General features: G+C 53.1%; 1 pseudogene; it reads left to right on the top strand.

The window, feature by feature from the left end:
• The first annotated feature begins 1,107 nt into the window (after positions 1-1,107).
• Positions 1,108-25,195, top strand: LOC103642556 (acetyl-CoA acetyltransferase, cytosolic 1-like; annotated as a pseudogene).
• The last annotated feature ends 868 nt before the right edge of the window (positions 25,196-26,063 follow it).

Genomic DNA, 26,063 nt, shown 5'->3' with positions numbered 1-26,063 from the left:
GCGTGTGGTAGAAGAACGCATGTACTCAGCTGACGTGGAGGCAAGGAAGGCAATGTTGCCCCCCACGAATACCCAACGGGTTTTACCCGATATGAAGGCGGGTATGGGATGATTTCTCTACCCGCGGGTATCTTAATGGGTAAGAATCTCTACCCGTTAGGTAGACAGGTACGGGTACGGATTGGTACTGCCCATACCCGTATACCCATGTATAAAATATACTAGCATCAATACTACTATAACCATCTAATAAAGCCCATCTTAACTAAAATAAAACCATTATCTAGCTATCATTTGTCTAGTTACCAAGTTATGTAATCATATGATTTGTTATATGCGAAGTGGAACTTGTTTTGTATGTTTATTTAATATTTTGAGTAATTGGTATATTAGAATTTAAGACTTTCCTAGCGGGTACGGGTTACCCGACGGGTAAAATTATATGAGTAAGATTTTATACCCGATGGGTAGATTTTTTGATGGGTACGAGTATAGAATGGTACTACCTGACGGGTATATATCCGTTACCATCCGTACTCTAGAGTCTTTGATAGTCCCTATGTCCTGAAGGGTCTCAACGCCCCTTGAAAAGCCTCAGCATTTCTAGATGGCCTTGAAAGACCCCAATACCTTTGGAGAGCCTCCAAGGGCCTTGACGCCTAGGAGAGCCCTAGAGGCCACATAACATCTCGACAGCTCTGACAGATCATACTAAGGATCCTCAAAAGACCTCGAGAACATCATAAGGGTGCATTTGGTTTTGTTGTCTCGTATGAGAAAAGTTGCTTTATGATGTCTTTTATGAGTTATCTTATGTGAAAAAGTTAGATCTGAACGGCTATGAGTTGTCTACTATGAACAAACTAATTATGTTTATATACTTAAGTGCCTAATGTAGGAGTCCACACCCGAATGGTGCACGTTCTGCCGCTGGCGCGCTCCCCATCCCGCTCGCAATCCGCGCCTCCGCCGCCGCAGCCCTTCCTTCGCGCAGCGCCCTTCCAGAAATCCACCATCTGAAACCTCCGCGCACACCCCACGCCGTCCTCGCTATCCGGCTGAGGGGACACGCAGGATGGGGAAGGCGCGGCACGCCGCCCAGATCCCATGCCGCTTCTCCCTCCACGCAGCCGCCGTCGCCCGCCACTCCTACCAAGCCCCGCAAGAACCCCCACGGGAGCTCCCGTGGTGGCCGTGCACGAGGAGCGGAAGCCCATCTGGACGCCGGCCAACCTCGCGGCCGCCATCCGCGCGGCAGCGGACGTCAACATCGACGCGACAGCCGCCCTAGCCCTGTCTGCGCCCCCGGACTTGCCGCTACCGACGCACTCCCTCGCGCTCCTGCTCCGCCGCCTGTTCACCACCCGCTCCATCGCCGCCGCGCGGGGCCTCCTCGACAAGCTCCACCCCTCCGACGAGGACGGCTGCCCGCGCCCCAACCCGGCCCCGCGCGGGGCGCTGCTGGCGCTCACGGACGCCGTGTGCCGCCGCGGCGAGCCGCGCGAGATCTCCCGTCGTCTCCAGGTCTCTCTCTGTACCTTCGTACCATTAGAGGATGTATAAGCAACCATGGTTTATATTATAAATTCAGTGTGAAGAAGGTGCATTCTACATGTTTCTATAAAGAAAAATCTACGATCAGCAGTCAATAATCTTTTCTTCCTTACAGATGTATGTGTTGTTGGCGTTGCACGCACTCCTATGGGTGGTTTCCTTAGTGCCTTGTCTTCCTTAGCCGCAACAAAACTTGGCTCTAGCAATTGAAGGTGACATCCAAATAATCATTTTTTCTCTGAGATAAGAACAATGATTTTCTATTTCGCCTTAATAATAGCACTGACATTAGCATGGTTGGGTCGTTAGTTGCTTTGAAAAGAGCAAATGTGGATCTGGCCCTCATGCAGGAGGTCTTTTTTGGAATCTTCTTGTGTGCTAACTTGGGTCAAGCTCCTGCATGACAAGCTCCTCTAGGTACAGGGATATCAAACAATATTGTTTGCACCACTATTAAAAAAGTATGTGCATCTGGCATGCAAGGTCTGAAGATAATTCATCTATTCATGTAGTCGTGTTTGTATAATTAATCTGCTCACTGTTTATTGTTTGTTTACACATGCAAGGCATATATTTATCATCCGACCATGTTATTCCTCTTCACATTCTGCAGCTACTATGTTCACTGCACAGTCAATTCAACTGGGTATCAATGATATTGTCTAATGCCCCAAAGTACATTGTCGAAGCTAGGTATGCAAAGTATTGTTTTGATACATCCAGTGGTGCTTGTGCATAACCAAAGAACAACCTTAATTTATTTCATAGATAAAAGTTGATTACTTATTTAAATTACACTTTCTACACCTGGTTTTAGTGATTTGAGCATTCACCATCAGTTAGCAAGGTGATTCAAAAGTGGCATGTTTTATGTTGAAACTATATATGTTCTTGGTTAAAACAGATCCAACTACTATGTCTGACAAACCTGCTACTTACAAATGCAGGAAAGGGTCTCGTTTTGGACATGACACACTTGTTGATTCCATGCTTAAGGATGGACTTTGGGATGTATACAATGACTTGAAAGGGAAATGTACCCTTGGGACATTTCTATAAGATTTTGGTGATTAAGTGCTCCACACAAATGCTTTGAGTAATATTTGTGCCAAAGACTTAAGAAGTGCAAATCAAGAGTAAAGGTATTGTCGGGGACCATAATTAGGGGTACCCTCAAGACTCCTAATTCTCAGCTGGTAACCCCCATCAGCATAAAGCTACAAAGGCCTGATGGGTACGACTAAGTCAGGGATCGGTCCATTCGAGGGACTCGATCACGCCTCGCCCGAGCCCAGCCTCGGGCAAGGGCAGCCGACCCCGGAGGATCTCCGTCTCGCCCGAGGCCCCCCTCCAGCGACGAACATACTTCCGGCTCGCCCGAGGCCCAGTCTTCGCCAAGAAGCAACCCTGGCCAAATCGCCACGCCAACCGACCAAAGCGCGGGAGCATTTAATGCAAAGGTGGCCTGACACCTTTATCCTGACGCACGCCCTCCGATCGACAGAGCCGAAGTGACCGCAGTCATTTCGCCGCTCCACTGACCGGCATGACAGAAGGACAGCGCCGCCTGCGCCGCTCCGACTGCTGTGCCACTCGACAGAGTGAGGCTGACAGGCAGTCAGGCCCAGCCTCAGGCACCATAGGAAACTCCGCTCCGCCCGACCCAGGGCTCGGACTCGGGCTAAGCCCCGGAAGATGGTGAACTCTGCTCCGCCCAACCTAGGGCTCGAACTCGGTCTAAGCCCCGGAAGACGGCGAACTCCGCTCCGCCCGACCCAGGGCTCGGACTCAGGCTAAGCCCCGGAAGACGGTGAACTCCGCTCCGCCCGACCCAGGGCTCGGACTCGGGCTAGGCCCCGGAAGACGGCGAACTCCGCTCCGCCCGACCCAGGGCTCGGACTCGGGCTCAGCCCCTGAAGACGACGAACTCCGATCCGCCCGACCCCAGGGCTCGAACTCGGGCACAGCCCCTGAAGACGACGAACTCCGCTTCGCCCGACCCCAGGGCTCGGACTCAGCCCTGGCCTCAGCCGACGGTCTCCGCCTCGCCCGACCCAGGGGCTCGGACCCGACCTCGGCCTTGGAAGGCGGACTCGACCTCGGCCTCGGAAGGCGGACTCGACCTCGACCTCGGAGGAGCCTCCACATCGCCCAACCTAGGGCACGGACCGACCACGTCATCAGGAGGCGCCATCATTACCCTACCCCAAGCTGACTCAGGCTGCGGGCAACAAGACCGGCGTCCCATCTGGCTCGCTCCGCCAGATAAATAATGATGGCGCCCCGCACGCTCCATAACGATGGCGGCTCTCAGCCCCCTTACGGAAGCAGGAGGACGTCAGCAAGGACTCGACAGCCCCGACAGCTGTCCCTCCGCCAGGCTCCAGCGCTCCTCCAACGGCCACGACGCCACACGAACCAGGTGCCAAGACCTCTCCGGCTGCCATGATGGCATGTACTTAGGGCGCTAGCTCTCCTCCGCTGGACACGTTAGCACACTGCTACACCCCCCATTGTACACCTGGATCCTTTCCTTGCGCCTATAAAAGGAAGGACCAGGGCCCTCTTAGAGAAGGTTGGTCCCACGGGAGGACGGGGCGACGCGTAGAGTCCCTCGCTCTCTCCCACGCGGACGCTTGTAACCCCCTACTGCAAGCGCACCCGACCTGGGCGCAGGACAACACGAAGGTCGCGGGTTTCCCCTTTTTGCTTGTCTCCCTCCTTTGGTTCCCCCCTTCGTGCTCCGTCTCGCGCCGACCCATCTGGGCTGGGGCACGCGGCGACATTTCACTCGTCGGCCCAGGGACCCCCCGGTCTCGAAACACCGATAGTTGGCGCGCCAGGTAGGGGCCTGCTGCGTGTTGACGAACAGCTTCCCGTCAAGCTCCAGATGGGTAGTCTTCAGCAACCTTTCCAGCCCGGGACGGTGCTCCGTTTCGGGAGTCTTGAGTTCATGTCCCTCGACGGCAGCTACGACATGATACTCCTTCCCCCGCCGTGCGACAACGACAATGGCGGTCGACAGCCCGCCCGCCGGCGGTGGAATCGACGACGTCTTCCCCGCGTGGTGGAAGAACAACATTCGAGCTCACCCTGTCCTCTCCCCCGCCGACGGAGGAGGAAGCGGGGCAACCAAGGCCAAGCAGGAGGCAGCGCCTCGTCGGCTGTCGAGCGAGTCGACGGCGCTGCCGCCCCAACGGGGGGCACGTCGGGCATCGACCTCGCGTCTGAGACGAAGACGAGCGCCGTCTCCCCGCAACGCACCAATCCCAAGCAAACGGACGACGCCAGCACGCTCGCGAAAGGCTTGCTGGGCGTCGCCCTTGTACCTAAGACGACGGTGCAGTCAGTCCCTAACGTGACTTCGTCACCGCCCGTCGACCAAGAGGTACCCACCGATTCCCATCTCACGCCTTTCGGATTCAGCCTCGACCTCCAAGCGGCTTCGCTTTGGCGGACGCTCTTGTAGAGGCGAGTCCAAACCCTCTGGGGTTTCGTATGCGGTCACCCTGGGACCGGCTGACGGACGTCTCGACCTACGGGCCCTCTAGGTCCGAGGAAGACGACGTGCCCGACTTCTGTTGGGATTTCTCTGGACTTGGTAACCCCAGTGCCATGCGGGACTTCATGACCGCGTGCGACTACTGCCTTTCCGACTGTTCCGATGGTAGCCGCAGCCTCGGCGACGAGGACTGCGGCCCAAGTCGTGAATGTTTCCACGTCGATCTAGGGGGTCCCTCCGAAGGCAACCATCTTGGTATGCCGGAGAACGGTGATCTCCCTAGGCCTGTGCCTCGCGTTGACATCCCACGGGAGCTAGCAGTGGTCCCCGTTCAGGCGAGGGGTCATGACCCACAGCTCGAGCAAATCCGCGGGGTGCCGGCCAGGCTCGACGAGGGAGCAGGAGCACTTGAGCCGATCCGCCGGGACGTCGGGCAGGAATGGGCGTGCCAACCTCCGGCCGGAGAAATGCGTCATCTACCCCAGGGCTTCCAGCACCACATCGCCGACGATGTTAGGATGAGGCCGCCACCCGCTTCCAGTGGAGTCGGCCAGAACCTGGCTGCAGCGGCAATGCTCCTCCGCGCGATGCCGGAGCCATCAACCACCGAGGGGCGGCGAATCCAGGGAGAGCTCAAGAATCTCTTGGAGGACGCCGCGGTTCGACGGGCCGAAAGCTCCGCCTCCCGAAGGCAGGGGTACCCCTCGGAACATCGCGCTGCGACTTCCCGATTCATGCGGGAAGCCTCGGTCCACACCGGGCGCACGCGTCCCACAGCGCCTGCGGCCCCAGGTCGCCTCGACAACGAGCACCATCACCGCGACCGTCGGGCCCACCTCGACGAGAGGGTGCGCCGAGGCTACCACCCCAGGCGTGGGGGACGCTACGACAGCGGGGAGGATCGGAGTCCCTCGCCCGAACCACCTGGTTCGCAGGCTTTCAGCCGCGCCATACGACGGGCGTCGTTCCCGACCCGGTTCCGAACCCCGACTACTATCACAAAGTACCCGGGGGAGACGAGACCGGAACTGTGGCTCGCGGACTACCGGCTAGCCTGCCAACTGGGTGGAACGGACGATGACAACCTCATCATCCGCAACCTCCCCCTGTTCCTCTCCGACACCGCTCGCGCCTGGCTGGAGCACCTGCCCCCGGGGCAGATCTCCAACTGGGACGACCTGGTCCAAGCCTTCGCCAGCAATTTCCAGGGCACGTACGTGCGCCCTGGAAACTCCTGGGACCTCCGAAGCTGCCGACAGCAGCCGAGAGAGTCTCTCCGGGACTACATCCGGCGATTCTCGAAGCAGCGCACCGAGCTGCCCAACATCACCGATTCGGATGTCATCGGCGCGTTCCTCGCCGGCACCACTTGCCGCGACCTGGTGAGCAAGCTGGGTCGCAAGACCCCCACCAGGGCGAGCGAGCTGATGGACATCGCCACCAAGTTCGCCTCTGGCCAGGAGGCGGTTGAGGCTATCTTCCGGAAGGACAAGCAGCCCCAGGGCCGCCCACCGGAAGATGCCCCCGAGGCGTCAACTCAGCACGGCGCCAAGAAGAAAGGCAAGAATAAGTCGCAAGCGAAACGCGACGCCACCGACGCAGACCTTGTTGCCGCCGCCGAGTACAAGAACCCTCGGAAACCCCCCGGAGGTGCCAACCTCTTCGACAAGATGCTCAAGGAGCCGTGCCCCTACCATCGGGGGCCCGTCAAGCACACCCTTGAGGAGTGCGCTATGCTTCGGCGCCACTTCCACAGGGCCGGGCCACCCGCGGAGGGTGGCAGGGCCCGCGACGACGACAAGAAGGAAGATCACCAGGCAGGAGAGTTCCCCGAGGTCCACGACTGCTTCATGATCTACGGTGGGCAAGCGGCGAACGCCTCGGCTCGGCACCGCAAGCAAGAGCGTCGGGAGGTCTGTTTGGTGAAGGTGGCGGCGCTAGTCTACCTAGACTGGTCCGACAAGCCCATCACCTTCGACCGAGCCGACCACCCCGACCACGTGTCGAGCCCGGGGAAATACCCGCTCGTTGTCGACCCCATCATCGGCGACGTCAGGCTCACCAAGGTCCTCATGGACGGAGGCAGCAGCCTCAACATCATCTACGCCGAGACCCTCGGGCTCCTGCGAGTTGGTCTGACCTCGGTCCGGGCAGGCACTGCGCTTTTCCACGGGATCATTCCCGGGAAGCGCGTCCAGCCCCTCGGACAACTCGACCTTCCCGTCTGCTTCGGAGCACCCTCCAACTTCCGAAGGGAGACCCTCACGTTCGAGGTGGTCGGGTTCCGAGGAACCTACCACGCAGTACTGGGGAGGCCATGCTACGCGAAGTTCATGCTCGTCCCCAACTACACCTACCTCAAGCTCAAGATGCTGGGCCCCAATGGGGTCATCACCGTAGGCCCCACGTACCGACACGCGTTCGAATGCGACGTCGAGTGCGTGGAGTACGCCGAGGCCCTCGCCGAATCTGAGGCCCTCATCGCCGACCTGGAGAGCCTCTCTAAGGAGGTGCCAGACGTGAAGCGCCACGCCGGCAACTTCGAGCCAGCGGAGACGGTTAAATCCGTCCCCCTCGACCCTAGCAGCGATGCCTCCAAGCAGATCCGGATCGGCTCCGAGCTCAGTCCCAAATAGGAAGCAGTGCTCGTCGACTTTCTCCGCGCAAACGTCGACGTTTTCGCGTGGAGTCCCTCGGACATGCCCGGCATACCGAGGGATGTCGCCGAGCACTCGCTGGAATCCGAGCTGGAGCCCGACCCGTGAAGCAGCCTCTGCGCCGATTCGACGAAGAAAAGCGCAGAGTCATCGGCGAGGAGATCCACAAGCTAATGGCGACAGGATTCATCAAAGATGTATTCCATCCCGAATGGCTTGCTAACCCTGTGCTTGTGAGAAAGAAAGGAGGGAAATGGCGGATGTGTGTAGACTACACTGGTCTAAACAAAGCATGTCCGAAGGTTCCCTACCCTCTGCCTCGCATCGATCAAATCGTGGATTCCACTGCTGGGTGCGAAACCCTGTCTTTCCTCGATGCCTACTCAGGGTATCACCAAATCAGGATGAAGGAGTCCGACCAGCTTGCGACTTCCTTCATCACGCCCTTCGGCATGTACTGCTATGTCACCATGTCGTTCGGCTTGAGGAATGCGGGTGCGACGTACCAGCGGTGCATGAACCATGTGTTCGGCGAACACATTGGCCGGAAGGTCGAGGCCTACGTCGGTGACATCGTAGTCAAGACGAGGAAGGCCTCCGACCTCCTTTCCGACCTTGAAGTGGCATTCCAATGTCTCAAGGCGAAAGGCGTGAAGCTCAATCCCGAAAAGTGTGTATTCGGGGTACCCCGAGGCATGCTCTTGGGGTTCATCGTCTCCGAGCGGGGCATCGAAGCCAACCCGGAGAAGATCGCAGCCATCACCAGCATGGGGCCCATCAAGGACTTGAAGGGCGTACAGAGAGTCATGGGATGTCTTGCGGCTCTAAGCCGCTTCATCTCACGCCTCGGCGAAAGAGGTCTGCCTCTATACCGCCTCCTAAGAAAGGTCGAGTGCTTCACTTGGACCCCTGAGGCCGAGGAAGCCCTCGGGAACCTGAAGGCGCTCTTCACGAATGCGCCCATCTTGGTGCCCCCCGCTGCCGGAGAAGCCCTCTTGGTCTACGTCGCCGCGACCACTCAGGTGGTTAGCGCCGCGATTGTGGTTGAGAGACGAGAAGAGGGGCATACGTTGCCCGTCCAGAGGCCAGTCTACTTCATCAGCGAGGTACTGTCCGAGACCAAAATCCGCTACCCACAAGTTCAGAAGCTGCTCTACGTGGTGATCCTGACGCGGCGGAAGTTGCGACACTACTTCGAGTCTCATCCGGTAACTGTGGTGTCATCCTTCCCCCTGGGGGAGATCATCCAGTGCCGAGAGGCCTCGGGTAGAATCGCAAAGTGGGCGGTGGAAATCATGGGCGAAACAATCACGTTCGCCCCTCGGAAGGCCATCAAGTCCCAGGTCTTGGCGGACTTCGTGGCTGAATGGGTCGACACCCAGCTCCCAACAGCTCCGATCCAACCGGAACTCTGGACCATGTTCTTCGATGCGTCGCTGATGAAGACAGGAGCAGGCGCGGGCCAGCTCTTCATCTCGCCCCTCGGAAAGCACCTATGCTACGTGCTACGCCTCCATTTCCCAGCATCCAACAATGTGGCTGAGTACGAGGCTCTGGTCAACGGGTTGCGGATCGCCATCGAGCTAGGGGTCCGACGCCTCGACGCTCGCGGTGACTCGCAGCTCGTCATCGACCAAGTCATGAAGAACTCCCACTGCCGCAACCCGAAGATGGAGGCCTACTGCGATGAGGTTCGGCGCCTGGAAGACAAGTTCTACGGGCTCGAGCTCAACCACATCGCCCGGCGCTACAACGAGACTGCGGACGAGCTGGCTAAAATAGCCTCGGGGCGAACAACGGTTCCCCCGGACATCTTCTCCCGAGACCTGCATCAACCCTCCGTCAAGATTGACGACACGCCCGAGCCCGAGGCACCCTCGGCCGAGCCCGAGGCACCCTCGGCTCAGTCCGAGGTACCCTCGGCTCGGCCCGAGGCACCCTCGGTTCAGCCCGAGGTACCCTCGGCCCCCGAGGGTGAGGCACTGCGCGTCGAGGAGGAGCGAAGCGGGGTCACGCCTAATCGAAACTGGCAGACCCCGTACCTGCAATATCTCCACCGAGGAGAGCTACCCCTCGACCAAGCCGAAGCTCGGCGGTTGGCGCGGCGCGCCAAGTCGTTCGTCTTGCTGGGAGATGGGAAGGAGCTCTACCACCGCAGCCCCTCAGGCATCCTCCAGCGATGCATTTCCATCGCCGAAGGTCAGGAACTCCTACGAGAGATACACTCGGGGGCTTGCGGCCATCACGCGGCACCTCGAGCTCTTGTCAGAAACGCCTTCCGACAAGGTTTCTACTGGCCAACGGCGGTGGCCGACGCCACTAGAATCATCCGCACCTGCGAAGGGTGTCAGTTCTACGCGAGGCAGACCCACCTGCCCGCTCAGGCTCTGCAGACGATACCCATCACCTGGCCTTTTGCTGTGTGGGGTCTGGACCTCGTCGGCCCCTTGCAGAAGGCACCCGGGGGCTACACGCACCTGTTGGTTGCCATCGACAAATTCTCCAAGTGGATCGAGGTCCGACCCCTAAACAGCATCAGGTCCGAACAGGCGGTGGCATTCTTCACCAACATCATCCATCGTTTCGGGGTCCCGAACTCCATCATCACCGACAACGGCACCCAGTTCACCAGCAGAAAGTTCCTGGACTTCTGCGAGGATCACCACATCCGGGTGGACTGGGCCGCCGTGGCTCACCCCATGACGAATGGGCAAGTGGAGCGTGCCAACGGCATGATTCTACAAGGACTCAAGCCTCGGATCTACAACGACCTCAACAAGTTCGGCCAGCGATGGATGAAGGAACTCCCCTCGGTGGTCTGGAGTCTGAGGACAACACCGAGCCGAGCCACGGGCTTCACGCCATTCTTTCTAGTCTATGGGGCCGAGGCCATCTTGCCCACAGACTTAGAATACGGTTCCCCGAGGACGAGGGCCTATGCTGACCAAAGCAACCAAGCTAATCGAGAAGGCTCGCTGGACCAGCTGGAAGAGGCTCGGGACATGGCCTTGCTACACTCGACGCGGTACCAGCAGTCCCTACGACGGTACCACGCCCGAGGGGTCCGGTCCCGAGACCTCCAGGTGGGCGACCTGGTGCTTCGGCTGCGACAAGACGCCCGAGGGCGGCACAAGCTCACGCCTCCCTGGGAAGGGCCGTTCGTCATCGCCAAAGTTCTGAAGCCCGGAACATACAAGCTGGCCAACAGCCAAGGCGAGGTCTACAACAACACTTCAATCATCCAACAGCTACGTCACTTCTACCCTTAAGATGCTTTCAAGTTGTTCGTATACATCATTCCTACGCAAAGTTTAGTCATCAAGGAAGGGTCAGCCTTGCCTCAGCAAAGCCCGACCCTCCCTCGGGGGCTAAAAGGGGGCAACCCCCTCTGCGTCAAATTTTTTTCCTCGAAAAAAAGGATCCTTTCCACCATAATGTCTTTCGTGCTTTTCGACTACTTCGAAAGCGGATCCTGAAAACGACGGAGTACACGTAAGCAGCCAAGGCTGACCGAGCCGAGGGACTCCTACGCCTCCGGGATACGGATACCTCACTCATCACCTTCTGCGATAAGTAACTCCCGTTCGGATAAGCGATTCCGCGGACCGAACAAGTCTTCACGCTCGAAAGCTCCTCTGCCGAAACGATTCTTCGGGCCTTCTCGACTACGTCGGTGGCAGAACCCTATGGACGGGCAAGAGTGCGCGTAAGCGGCAAGGCCGACCGAGCCGAGGGATTCCTACGCCTCCGGGATACGGATACCTCACTCATCACCTTCCGTGAAAAGCAACTCTCGCTCGCACAGACAACTCTGTTACCGACAAAAAAGTCCAGATACTCGAAGCAAGAGGAAAAGAAGCGCAGCTTTACAACACGGCGAGGGTGTGCTTGGGCCTCGGCGGCCGCAGAAAACACACACTACAAGATAATTTGATCCTGCAGGCTCGGATCTCGACAGTTGAAGGGAGCCGCAGCACCCTCGGCGTCGACTACACCTTCAGCGAGGTCCGACCTAGCCTCGGACGGTGACGCGGTCCGAGGATCTCCACTCTGAAGGACGACATCATCATCACGTCCGGGCCATCGCCGCCAGGGACTTCTCCGAGAATCCGGCTCGAGCAGGTGGCTCGGCTAGTCACCCCGAGGCCTCGGCCAGCTGTCCCCCGAAGACATCAGCCCGGCCCGAGGCCTCGGCAGATCAACTCCGGCGTCGGTCCCGCTAACGGACGACCCGGCCAGGCTCCGGCCGACCAAGTCTTCTTTTCGAGCCAACTATGCCTCTGTCCGTGCTGACACCGCTACCCCTGGCCTCGGCTCATCGAAGAGCGGCTGAGGGGTTCCTTTAACTAAGCAAGAGAAGCCTCGGACAACAAGGCCGACCGAGCCGAGGGACTCCTACGCCTCCGGGATACGGATACCTCACTCGTCATCTTTGCACGGGGCGACTCACGCTTGGTGAAGCGGTTCAGACAACCAACAGGCGAGTCTTAGTGCTCGAAATGAGGAAAAAACACGGCTCTACGCCAAAAATACATACATGTTCAGGCCCCGACAGCCACAATGAACAAAAGACCGGCATTCAAGATGCCATTACAAACAGAACTCCGGTTCCACCTCCGCAGGTACGAACAACCCCACTCGATTGGGGGCCTGTGGAGTAACAGAAGACTGACGGATGGCTCGCCGTCGCCCGCTCCGGTAGCAACGACAATGGCCCCCGCTCCGGGTGGCCGAACTGCAGCATCGATGGCCTCAGGGCGAACGCCGCTGCAACCTTGCCCTCGCCCACACCGACACTCGAGGGGGCGAGGACAAGTACAAAGAGCCGGAGGCCCGAAGCGCGGATGGTGGCGGTGATCCCGTCGGCGACGTGGGCTTCTCGAGCCGCCTCCGCCTCGACACCGACGACAGGGGCCGTCAGCCCACCGGCAGATCCCCACTCGGATCCTCCCGGACGAGCGGAGCACCAACCTCCGTGCGGGGGCGCCGTACCGGTGCAAAGGCAGGACCGCCCCAGAACACGAACGCTGCCCTGGCAGCGCGCGACGTCTTGGGCGGTCCTCCCGTGCGCACGGCGCGACAACCGCCCTTCCGGCAGGAGGGGGCACCGGGAGCCAAGCCGGCGAGCCCGACGCGCTGAGGCTGACGACGCCCGCCGTCGACTAGCCCCGCGTTGTCGAAGTCCGACCCGCCTGCAGGGCCAGTGAGCGCCCTCTCCCTCGAACGCCGAAGGAGAGGCCGACCCACAAACCCGCGCGGGAGGTAGAGCTCCGGCTCAGCCTGGCCTCCACCCCAGCGAGGATGATGAACATCCTTGAAGCTGAGGGTGGGACCAAGATCGCAGCCCAGCTTGCTTCTCCCCACCCAGGGGCTGGTGGTCACCGTCTTGGGTGACCGCCGGCGGAGGGGTGCAGCCGGGCTGACTGATGAAAATCCTTGAAGCCGAACGATGGCTGAAAGGTACCAACTTCCCCGAAGTTGCGTTCCTCCAACGACAAGGCGGAAGGATTGCGGGTGTCCCCCATCCGGGGGCTCGGAAGGTGGAAAGACACGATGCATAAGGGAGCGCGAAGACATGGTCGCCTTTCAAGGGGGTCACCCTCCTTTTAAAGGTGACTCTCCCTACCTGCGTCCCCAGCCATCGTGGGCTGAGTCTTCTCCAACACGCTCCAAGATCCTCCCCCTACGGCGCGGGGGCTGGGTCCCACACGTCATGCAAGCTGGCCCAGGGCAGAAGAAGCCAAACCGCCGCGCGCGGTGCATGCAACCGTCCAGCGGTTACAAGCGCCCCTCCACTTTTGCCCAGACCAGCGGACGAAAGGGCGGGCAGCCATGTAGGCGGCATGCAACCACGCCAAGTGGGCGCACCTCTCCGACTTCCAACACGCCCAGCATGGAGGCCCACGCCCACGCGTCATGCAACCGGCGCGCCGGTCGCTACGTGCAAGCAACTGCACCGCCACTCGCACCACTACCGCGCCTCCTCGACTGCGGAACCAGTACCGCGACTCGAGGCGACCCAGCGCACGACCCAGCAGCGCCAGCCTGGCGCGACGGTCAATACGGCCAAAAATGGGCCGGCAGTAATGGCGGTGGCAGGCGGGCAGGAGCAGCGGTCACGTCGTCAGCCAAGCTTACGTCCCATCCGGGGGCAGCGAGAGAACCCTCTCTCACGGCGTGAAGACGACGCACCCATGTTCCGTTCCTCGAACGGCTCGCGCACGCGCGACGGCCGCCCCGTGAACCGCTCGCTCCATCGCATTAACTCCGCGGCGGGACATGCGGCGCCTCTGGCAGGAGAAGCAAGCGACGCTTCGCCTTCGCCATAATGACCGCGTCAAAAAAGGTACGCCACGTCATTCGATTTCGTATCCTTTTCCTTTTCCTCTTTCTCTCTCTTACGACAGGGACCGGGAAAGGGGGATACCCCGAAAAGGATCCTTCTCCGTGAAGGAAACAGGCTCCGAGCCTCCCTACTGATCAGAGGTTCGAAGGCTGGCCCCTCGGAGGGGTTTAACAGCCGCCTCAGAGCGCGTGGGCTCCACACCCACTACTGGTCAGAGGTTCGAAGGCCGGCCCCTCGGAAGGGTTCAACGGCCGCCTCAGGCCACTCGGGCTCCGCGCCCACTACTGATCAGGGGTTCGAAGGCTGGCCCTCGAAGGGTTCACAGCCGCCTCAGACATAGAGCGAGGGATGACCATGGGTACGTTCGATACATAACCAAGGTTCGGGCTACGCTCCCGAGGTACCCTAGGACATTTCCGAGACCAGCGGGAACGATCTTGTAACGGAATCCCATCAGAGGGAGGCATCGAGCCCTCGGACCCCGTCGACAGGGGACCGGGTCCGGCAGATCACCCGCAGGTACTTTTGGGCGTGCCTCTGGGCCTCTAGTCGACCCCTAGCAAATGGGGCACAGACGTCCGCTCGGATTACCCGCCAGCAGCTCACCAGAGACACCATGTTCGGCGCCCTCCGAGGGCAACATGGCGCTTTCCCCCCTCCTCCTTGCGGAAAGGCGACGCAGGGGCGTATGTAAAAAAGTCGAGTCTGTCCCTGACCGTCCTCTCGCCCTGTGTAGAGGCTCGGGGGCTGCTCTCGCAAACCCAGCTCCTGCCAAACCGTTGACAGCGTCAACATACCAGCCCGAGAACTTGGGACCCGACCGTGCACCCGGGCTACGGCTAGCTCGAATGAGGGAACGACCAGACCAGCCAAAGCATTGCGCGAGGCATTAAGACCTCAGAGGAGTCAAACCACTCCTCCGAGGCCTCGAGGGCTACACCCGGCGGGTGCGCTCGCGCGCACCCACTGAAACAAAACGCAACCGAGAAAGGCTGGTCCCCTTGCAAAAAAGTGTGACAAAAGCCTCCAAGCGAGTGTTAACACTCCCTTCGAGGCTCGGGGGCTACTGTCGGGGACCATAATTAGGGGTACCCTCAAGACTCCTAATTCTCAGCTGGTAACCCCCATCAGCATAAAGCTGCAAAGGCCTGATGGGTATGACTAAGTCAGGGATCGGTCCATTTGAGGGACTCGATCACGCCTCGCCCGAGCCCAGCCTCGGGCAAGGGCAGCCGACCCCGGAGGATCTCCGTCTCGCCCGAGGCCCCCCTCCAGCGACGAACATGTTTCTAAGACTTAGTACATTGTTTTGGAGACTAATGTATTGTGTCTAAGTGCTAGAAACAGGAAAAGACCAATTTGGAAAAGACTTGGCTGAGCAGCCAAGACTATGCGCAGTCTGGGTGCACCGGACAGTGTCCGGTGCGCCAGGCTGGCTCTAGCTAACTGGCTGCTCTCGGGTTTCGTCGGTGGCGTACGACTATAAATCACCGGACTGTCCGGTGGTGCACCGGACTGTCCGGTGAGCCAACAGTCGGCCGGGCCAACGGTCGGCCGCGTAATCCGCGCGCGACGCGTGGCAAAGCCAACGGTCAGAAGGGGGCACCGGACTGTCCGGTGCGCCAACGGCTCTGAATCTCCAACGGTCGGCTGCGCCAAAATAGGAAAGAAATCCGCACCGGACTGTCCGGTGCGCCAGGCGACAGAAGGCAAGAATTGCCTTCCTGGAATGCTCTCAACGGCTCCTAGCTGCCTTGGGGCTATAAAAGGGACCCCTAGGCGCATGAAGGAAGACACCAAGCATTCTCTAAGCATTCCTAAGCACCAAGACTCCAATTCCGCGCATTCGATTCTTTGTGATAGCAACTAGAGCTCCATTTGAGTAGAGAACTCTTTGGGTTGTGTTGTGAGCTCGAGTTGTGACTTGTGTGCGTGTTTGTGCTCTGATTTTGTGTGTTGTGTGCGTTGCTCATCCCAGCCTTACTTCTGTGCTTCTTTGTGAACATCAAATTGTAAGGGCGAGAGGCTCCAAGTTGTGGAGATTCCTCGCAAGCGGGATATAGTAAAACAAAGCAAAACACCGTGGTATTCAAGTGGGTCTTTGGACCGCTTGAGAGGGGTTGATTGCAACCCTCGTCCGTTGGGATGCCACAACATGGAGTAGGCAAGTGTTGGACTTGGTCGAACCACGGGATAAACCACTGTGCCTATCTGTGTTGATCTTCTTGTGGTTATCGTGTCTTGCAAGAACTCCTCTCTAGCCACTTGGCTTTATTGTGCTAACTCCTAATCAAGTTTTGTGGCATTAAGTTTCAAGTTTTTACAGGATCACCTATTCACCCCCCCTCTAGGTGCTCTCAATTGGTATCGAAGTCGTTCTCTTCACGAAGGGACTAATCGCCCGAAGAGATGGATCCTAAGGGAAAGGGGATGGTGTCAATGATAAGGAGAAGGAGACCATTTTCAACGAGCCGAGGGACGACAAAGCTACTGACTCCGGCTTGAATCAAAAGAAGAAGGAAGGGAAGAAGAAGAGGCGCATCAAGAAGATCGTCTACTACGACGACAGCGACGAGTCCTCTTCTTCCCAAAAGGACAACGACGACAACGACCACGAGAAAAAGAAGACGGTTAACTCTAATTTTTCTTTCGATTATTCTCGTATTCCTCAAAGTACCAATGCTCATTTACTCTCCATTCCACTTGGTAAACCTCCTCACTTTGATGGAGAGGACTACGGATTTTGGAGTCACAACATGCGTAGTCACTTGTTCTCTCTCCATCCAAGCATATGGGAGATAGTAGAGAGTGGAATGCAATTTGATAGTACTGATAGTCCCATATTCATCAATGAGCAAATTCACAAAAATGCACAAGCTACTACTGTTCTTCTAGCATCATTGTGCAGGGATGAATACTATAAGGTGAGCGGCTTGGATAACGCCAAGCAGATCTGGGACACCCTCAAGATCTCGCATGAGGGGAACGACGTCACCATGCTCACCAAGATGGAATTGGTGGAGGGCGAACTTGGGAGATTCGCAATGATCAGGGGCGAGGAGCCAACCCAAACTTACAACAGGCTCAAGACCCTCGTCAACAAAATAAGGAGCCTTGGAAGCACGCGATGGACGGACCACGACGTCGTCCGCCTAATGCTAAGGTCTTTCACTATTCTTGATCCACATCTTGTAAACAATATTCGTGAGAATCCTAGGTACACCAAGATGACGCCCGAGGAAATACTTGGGAAGTTTGTAAGCGGGCGGATGATGATCAAGGAGGCAAGATACGTTGATGATGCGTTGAATGGCCCAATCCACGAGCCTCAAACTGTTGCTCTCAAAGCAACGAGGAGCAAGGAAGTGCTACCTAGCAAGGTGGCACAAGTTGAGGCGGCATGGCTCAATGAGGAAGAGATGGCCCTCATCACCAAGCGTTTCAAGACGGCGCTAAGGGGTCGCAAGGAGCATCCCAACAAGAACAAGACGAAGGGGAAGCGCTCATGCTTCAAATGTGGTAAGATTGGTCATTTTATTGCTAATTGTCCCGATAATGATAGTGACCAGGAACAAGAGAAGAAGAGGGAAAAGAAGAAGGCCTACAAGAAGGCTAAGGGTGAGGCACACCTTGGCAAGGAGTGGGACTCGGATTGTTCGTCATCCGACTCCGACAACGAAGGGCTCACCGCCTCGGCCTTCAACAAATCATCCCTCTTCCCCAACGAGCATCACACCTGCCTCATGGCAAAGGAGAACAAGGTAAACACTCGAAAGACTACTTATGCTTCCTCTAGTGATGATGAATCTAGCGATGATGAAATAGATTATGCTAGTTTGTTCAAAGGCTTAGAAAGAACTAAGATTGATAAGATTAATGAATTAATCGATGCCTTAAATGATAAGAATAGATTGTTAGAAAAGCAAGAGGATCTTTGTATGAAGAACATGATAAATTTGTAGAGGCACAAAAATCTCTTGCTTTAGAAGTTAAAAGGAATGAAATGCTTTCTTGTGAACTATCTACTTGCCATGAGACTATTTCTAGTTTAAAAAGTGTTAATAGTGATTTAAATGCTAAACTAGAAGTAGCAAATAGATCTAACTCTTGTGTAGAATATGTTGTAATTTGCAATAGGTGTAAAGATTTTAATATTGATGCTTGTAGTGAACACCTAGTCTCTATTACAAAGTTAAATGATGAAGTGGCTAGTCTTAATGCCCAACTTAAGACTAGCAAGAATGAATTTGACAAACTAAAATTTGCAAGGGATGCCTACACTATTGGTAGACACCCCTCAATTAAGGATAGGCTTGGCTTCAAGAGGAATGCCAAGAACTTAACAAGTCATAAGGCTCCCATTTCCACCAAGGAGAAAGGGAAGGCTCCTATGACTAATAGTAGTCAAAAGAATCATGCTTTCATTTATGGTGATAAGAGATATTCTAGAAATGTTCATAGGAGTTGTAATGATTCAAATGCCATGTTTGCTTCAAGTTCTTCCTATGTGCATGGTAGAGATATGCCTAGGAGAAATGTCATTCATCATATGCCTAGGAGAAATGTTGCTAATGTTCCTAGGAAAATTAATGAACCTTCTACAATTTATCATGCTTGCAATGCTTCCTTTGCAATTTGTAGAAAGGATAAGAAGGTGATTGCTAGGAGATTAGGGGCAAAATGCAAGGGAGATAAAACTTGCATTTGGGTCCCTAAGACCATTGTTACTAACCTTGTAGGACCCAACAAGAGTTGGGTACCTAAGACCCAAGCCTAAATTGCCTTGCAGGTTTATGCATCCGGGGGCTCAAGCTGGATTATCGACAGTGGATGCACAAACCACATGACGGGGGAGAAGAAGATGTTCACCTCCTACGTCAAGAACAAGGATTCCCAAGACTCAATCATATTCGGTGACGAGAATCAAGGCAAGGTCAAAGGACTAGGGAAGATTGCCATTTCATCCGAGCACTCTATTTCTAATGTGTTTTTAGTTGAGTCGCTTGGATATAACTTATTGTCTGTGAGTCAGCTTTCTAATATGGGATATAATTGCTTATTCACAAATGTATATGTGTCCGTCTTTAGAAGGAGTGATGGTTCATTAGCTTTTAAGGGTGTATTAGACGACAAACTCTACTTAGTTGACTTTGCAAAAGAGGAGGCTGGTCTAGATGCATGCTTAATTGCTAAGACTAGCATGGGCTGGATGTGGCATCGCCGCTTAGCACATGTGGGGATGAAGAACCTTCACAAACTTCTAAAGGAAGAACACGTGATAGGTTTAACAAACGTAACCTTCGAAAAAGATAGACCTTGTGCAACTTGTCAAGCAGGTAAACAGGTGGGAAGCTCTCATCATACCAAAAATGTGATGACCACATCAAGACCTTTGGAGTTGCTTCATATGGACCTCTTCGGACCCATCGCCTATCTAAGCATAGGAGGAAGTAAGTATGGTCTTGTTATAGTTGATGATTTTTCCCGCTTCACTTGGGTATTCTTTTTGCAGGATAAATCTGAAACCCAAGGGACCCTCAAGCGCTTCCTAAGGAGAGCTCAAAATGAGTTTGAGCTCAAGGTGAAGAAGATAAGGAGCGACAACGGGTCCGAGTTCAAGAACCTTCAAGTGGAGGAGTACCTTGAGGAGGAAGGAATCAAGCACGAGTTCTCCGCTCCCTACACACCACAACAAAATGGTGTGGTAGAGAGGAAGAACAGGACGCTCATTGACATGGCAAGGACGATGCTTGGAGAGTTCAAGACGCCCGAGCGGTTTTGGTCGGAAGCCGTGAACACGGCTTGCCACGCCATAAACCGGGTGTACCTTCATCGCCTCCTCAAGAAGACTTCGTATGAGCTTCTAACCGGTAACAAACCCAATGTGTCTTACTTTCGTGTATTTGGGAGCAAATGTTATATTCTAGTGAAGAAAGGTAGAAATTCTAAGTTTGCTCCCAAAGCTATAGAAGAGTTTTTGTTAGGTTATGACTCAAATACAAAGGCGTATAGGGTCTTCAACAAATCATCGGGTTTGGTTGAAGTCTCTAGCGATGTTGTATTTGATGAGACTAATGGCTCTCCAAGAGAGCAAGTTGTTTATCTTGATGATGTAGATGAAGAAGATATTCCAACGGCTGCAATACGCACAATGGCGATTGGAGAAGTGCGGCCACAGGAACAAAAGGAGCAAGATAAACCTTCTTCCTCAACAATGGTGCATCCCCCAACTCAAGACGATGAACAGGTTCATCAAGAGGAGACGTGTGATCAAGGGGGAGCACAAGATGATCATGTAATGGAGGAAGAAGCACAACCGGCACCTCCAACTCAAGTTCGAGCGACGATTCAAAGGAATCATCCCGTCGACCAAATTTTGGGTGATATTAGCAAGGGAGTAACTGCTCGCTCTAGATTAGTTAATTTTTGTGAGCATTACTCTTTTGTCTCTTCTATTGAGCCTTTCAGGGTAGAAGAGGCCTTGCTAGATCCGGACTGGGTGTTGGCCATGCAGGAAGAGCTCAACAACTTCAAGAGAAATGAAGTTTGGACACTAGTGCCTCGTCCCAAGCAAAACGTTGTGGGAACCAAGTGGGTGTTCCGCAACAAACAAGACGAGCACGGGGTGGTGACAACGAATAAGGCACGACTTGTGGCAAAAGGTTATGCCCAAGTCGCAGGTTTGGACTTTGAGGAGACTTTTGCTCCTGTGGCTAGGCTAGAGTCATTTCGCATATTGTTAGCCTATGCTGCTCACCATTCTTTCAGGTTATTCCAAATGGATGTGAAGAGCGCTTTCCTCAATGAACCAATCAAGGAGGAGGTGTACGTGGAGCAACCACCTGGCTTCGAGGATGAACGGTACCCCGACCACGTGTGTAAGCTCTCTAAGGCGCTCTATGGACTTAAGCAAGCTCCAAGAGCATGGTATGAATGCCTTAGAGACTTTTTAATTGCTAATGCTTTCAAGGTTGGGAAAGCCGATCCAACTTTATTCACTAAGACTTGTGATGGTGATCTTTTTGTGTGCCAAATTTATGTCGATGACATAATATTTGGTTCTACTAACCAAAAGTCTTGTGAAGAGTTTAGCAGGGTGATGACTCAGAAATTCGAGATGTCGATGATGGGCGAGTTGAACTACTTCCTTGGGTTCCAAGTGAAGCAACTCAAGGACGACACCTTCATCTCCCAAACGAAGTACACGCAAGACTTGCTAAAGCGGTTTGGAATGAAGGATGCCAAGCCCGCAAAGACACCAATGGGAACCGACGGACATGTCGACCTCAACAAAGAAGGTAAGTCCATTGATCAAAAGGCATACCGGTCTATGATAGGGTCTTTACTTTATTTATGTGCTAGTAGACCGGATATTATGCTTAGTGTATGCATGTGTGCTAGATTTCAATCCGATCCAAGGGAGTGTCACTTAGTGGCCGTGAAGCAAATTCTGAGATATTTAGTCGCTATGCCTTGCTTCGGGATCTGGTATCCAAAGGGGTCTACCTTTGACTTAATTGGATACTCAGACTCCGATTATGCTGGATGTAAGGTCGATAGGAAGAGTACATCGGGGACGTGCCAATTCTTAGGAAGGTCCCTGGTGTCGTGGAGTTCTAAGAAACAAACTTTCGTTGCCCTATCCACCGCTGAGGCCGAGTATGTTGCCGCAGGACAGTGTTGCGCGCAACTACTTTGGATGAGGCAAACCCTCCGGGACTTTGGCTACAATCTGAGCAAAGTCCCACTCCTATGTGATAATGAGAGTGCTATCCGCATGGCGGATAATCCTGTTGAACGCAGCCGCACAAAGCACATAGACATCCGGCATCACTTTTTGAGAGACCACCAGCAAAAGGGAGATATCGAAGTGTTCTATGTTAGCACCAAGAACCAGCTAGCCGATATCTTTACCAAGCCTCTAGATGAGTCGACCTTTTGCATGCTGCGTAGTGAGCTAAATGTCTTAGATTCACGGAACCTGGATTGACTTATAGCATACATGTGTTTTATGCCTTTGATCATGTTCCTTTATGCATATTGTTGTTTATTAATGGTGCTCAAGTTGTACTCATGATCCCTGGACCTCACAAGTCCATTTGCAAGTGATGCACTTATCTAGGGGGAGGCATGCTACAACTTGACCCCTTGCGACTAACTATGTGCTTGAGTTTGCTTGATTTAGTCTCAAAGGTGAATTGAAAGGGAAAAGGTGGACTTGGACCATGAAAGACTTCCACTGCACTCCGATGAAAGAGTAACTAACTCCAAGTTCATCTTCATGCTCTTATTGCCTTTTTTACTCTTAATTGAAGATTTTGGTGAGGCAATGGGGTTTAAGGGCCAAAAATGATCCCGTTTTGGTGCTTGATGCCAAAGGGAGAGAAATTAAGGGCCAAAGCAACAAATGGATCAGCTACCACTTGAGAATTTTGAAAATAGTAGAGTTAGGACTTTTGATTTGTCAAAATTCTAAATGTCTCTTTTTGTCAAAAGTTGATCTCTTGTGGGGAGAATATTTGATTATGGGAAATAGGGGGAGTTTTTGAATCAGTGATCAATCTCTCTTGGAATATCTTTCTCTATACTTCAACAAGTGTATTTGACTTAGAGATAGGAAATTGAGTTTGATTTGCAAAAACAAAACCAAGTGGTGGCAAAGGATGATCCAAATATGCCAAATTTGAAACAAAACGAATTCTTGTTTTCATTTGCATTGATGTTGCACTTCTTTTAGTTGATTTTTATTGTGTTGGCATTAATCACCAAAAAGGGGGAGATTGAAAGGGAAATGTACCCTTGGACATTTCTATAAGATTTTGGTGATTAAGTGCTCCACACAAATGCTTTGAGTAATATTTGTGCCAAAGACTTAAGAAGTGCAAATCAAGAGTAAAGGTATGTTTCTAAGACTTAGTACATTGTTTTGGAGACTAATGTATTGTGTCTAAGTGCTAGAAACAGGAAAAGACCAATTTGGAAAAGACTTGGCTGAGCAGCCAAGACTATGCGCAGTCTGGGTGCACCGGACTGTCCGGTGGTGCACCGGACAGTGTCTGGTGCGCCAGGTTGGCTCTGGCGAACTGGTTGCTCTCGGGTTTCGTCGGCGGCGTGCGGCTATAAATCACCGGACTGTCCGGTGAGCCAACAGTCGGCCGGGCCAACGGTCGGCCGCGTAATCCGCGCGCGACGCGTGGCAAAGCCAACGATCAGAAGGGGGCACCGGACTGTCCGGTGTGCACCGGACAGTGTCCGGTGCGCCAACGGCTCTGAATCTCCAACGGTCGGCTGTGCCAAAATAGGAAAGAAATCCGCACCGGACAGTGTCCGGTGGTGCACCGGACTGTCCGGTGCGCCATGCGACAGAAGGCAAGAATTGCCTTCCTGGAATGCTCTCAACGGCTCCTAGCTGCCTTGGGGCTATAAAAGGGACCCCTAGGCGCATGGAGGAAGACACCAAGCATTCTCTAAGCATTCCTAAGCACCAAGACTTCAATTCCGTGCATTCGATTCTTTGTGATAGCAACTAGAGCTCCATTTGAGTAGAGAACTCTTTGGGTTGTGTTGTGAGCTCGAGTTGTGACTTGTGTGCGTGTTTGTGCTCTAATTTTGTGTCTTGTGTGCGTTTCTCATCCCAGCCTTACTTCTGTGCTTCTTTGTGAACATCAAATTGTAAGGGCGAGAGGCTCCAAGTTGTGGAGATTCCTCGCAAGCGGGATATAGTAAAACAAAGCAAAACACAGTGGTATTCAAGTGGGTCTTTGGACCGCTTGAGAGGGGTTGATTGCAACCCTCGTCCGTTGGGACGCCACAACGTGGAGTAGGCAAGTGTTGGACTTGGTCGAACCACGGGATAAACCACTGTGCCTATCTGTGTTGATCTTCTTGTGGTTATCGTGTCTTGCAAGAACTCCTCTCTAGCCACTTGGCTTTATTGTGCTAACTCCTATTCAAGTTTTGTGGCATTAAGTTTCAAGTTTTTACAGGATCACCTATTCACCCCCCTCTAGGTGCTCTCATGACTGCGCCATGGGAATGTGTGCCGAGCTCCGTGCTAACAATGATGCCCTCCCAAGAGAAGAACAGGTCTCTCACTGCCTTCTGTTATAATTTTATTCCTATGTTTGTCAACACATAGGTGGTAGTTTTTAGTAGTTGGTTAATATTGGTAATTATTCTTTTGATTACTCTTGATTTTTTTATCACCATCATGTGCCTTACAATTTGAATTTTTTGTTGGCATTTGTTGTGGGTGTCTTGAATTTTAATTCATCACCACCATATCCGTACAATCTGGATATTTTCTATTATTATTTTTTTAAATCGTTGTTAACACCTTGAATTGTTTGGACTAGCATATTCATTCGCAGTCTCTGCTGGTTCAGACCCTTCTAGGAGCAATGAACATCATGATTGTTGCATGATTGCTAGGGTGGGCTTAATTGATACTCTGGATCTTCAATGAAACCATCTATTTGCTTGCTCCCAAATATGGAAGTAGATGTGCCATGCAAAAATGAGTACTATATGTGTCCCTACCCTTCTTCATGCTATGCTTTTTCTATACCTGTTTTCACTTTTCTTCTTATGACCATGTATTTGTTCTCTGAGAATTTTTTCCATATCTGATGCTACATATTTTTGTTTATATCGCAGTGCAATATATTTGCATTTCTGGTGTGTTGATTTTACTTGTTTGCTCATAGGATGCTTTTGCTATCCCAAGCAACGAGCGTGGAATTGCTGCTCGTGACAGTGGTGCTTTTGCATGGGAGATTGTTCTAGTGATTTCCTTTCTCTTTGCTAGAACTAGAAATTATAGTATTTGCTTTGTTTGGTTTCCTTATTATGTTCAATGTTTTGTCAACCAGATTGAAGTTCCTGTTGGGATAGAAAAAACACCTGTACTTATTGAGAAAGATGAAAGCCTGGATAAGCTAAATTTCCTCATGCAACACAGACATAGTAAGACTGACATGCTCTTTAATTAATTATTCTTTCTATCGTTGCGACAGACCTTACATGGGGACTTATGCAGATAACTGTTTTACTTATGCCATGCAATTTTTTTGTGTCTCTTAGTTTAACCCAACAAAACTGAATAAACTTCGCTCAACCCCGCTCGTCGTCGCATGACGCCCCTCTCCACTTTCTGTCCTGCTGCTCCACGCCACATCGAGCAAACTCTTCGCAGCCATATGCTTCTGTAGACAGCGGGCCAAGAACATCCGAGTGAGATGAGGGGGAGGCATCGTCGCAACCGCACCCTACTTGCAACACCACCTTTACCTTCTCCCACCGGCAAGCACCTCGAATCGCTGTTATTGTGACTCTCTACGCCATGCGCCTCTGCAGGCAACGGGGCAAGAACAGTCGAGGGGAAGGCATTGCCATCAGTGACCAAAGAATTTATGAAATATTAATGTCAATGATTATATATGTATTGCTCGTGTTCATGTAATCGTTATGCGCTAAAATTTTATCAAATATTTATGTACCGTCGCAACGCACGAGCACTATACTAGTTATGTTTATATGTACTTTGTTTAACTATATCTCTTAACCATTATATCTAATTAATTATTTTAATCCTATTTTATTTTTCTATTAGGTATATCTCTTTGTTAATATATCGAATTAATAAATCATTTTCACAATTTCATTTTAAACATTTTATTTCATTTATTATACACTTAATTATTTTTAAAGTTATTCTAATTTCTATTTATCACATCTCTTTATAAACATAACGAACTTGTATAAGCAACAAAAGCACAGTACAAGCTACTTTCAAATTTATACTACAGAAAAGTTGATTAAAGTAGCTATAGAGAAGTTAAACCATTTTAGTTCAGCTTTTGGTTTTCAAAGGAGAAGCAGGTTACTAAAAAATATTTATTTAAATAAATAAAATATAGACCATAACTGCACGTATAAGCGGACGGTGTGGGAAGACATGCTGATCTTGCACTGCACGTCCCTTTGTCCGGAGCCCGTAACTAGC

Source organism: Zea mays, chromosome 10 (genome assembly GCF_902167145.1).
Source record: "Zea mays cultivar B73 chromosome 10, Zm-B73-REFERENCE-NAM-5.0, whole genome shotgun sequence".
NCBI classification, from domain to species: Eukaryota; Viridiplantae; Streptophyta; class Magnoliopsida; order Poales; family Poaceae; genus Zea; species Zea mays.
The sequence above is the reverse complement of the archived record's forward strand: the minus strand, read 5'-3'. Positions and strand labels throughout refer to the sequence as shown.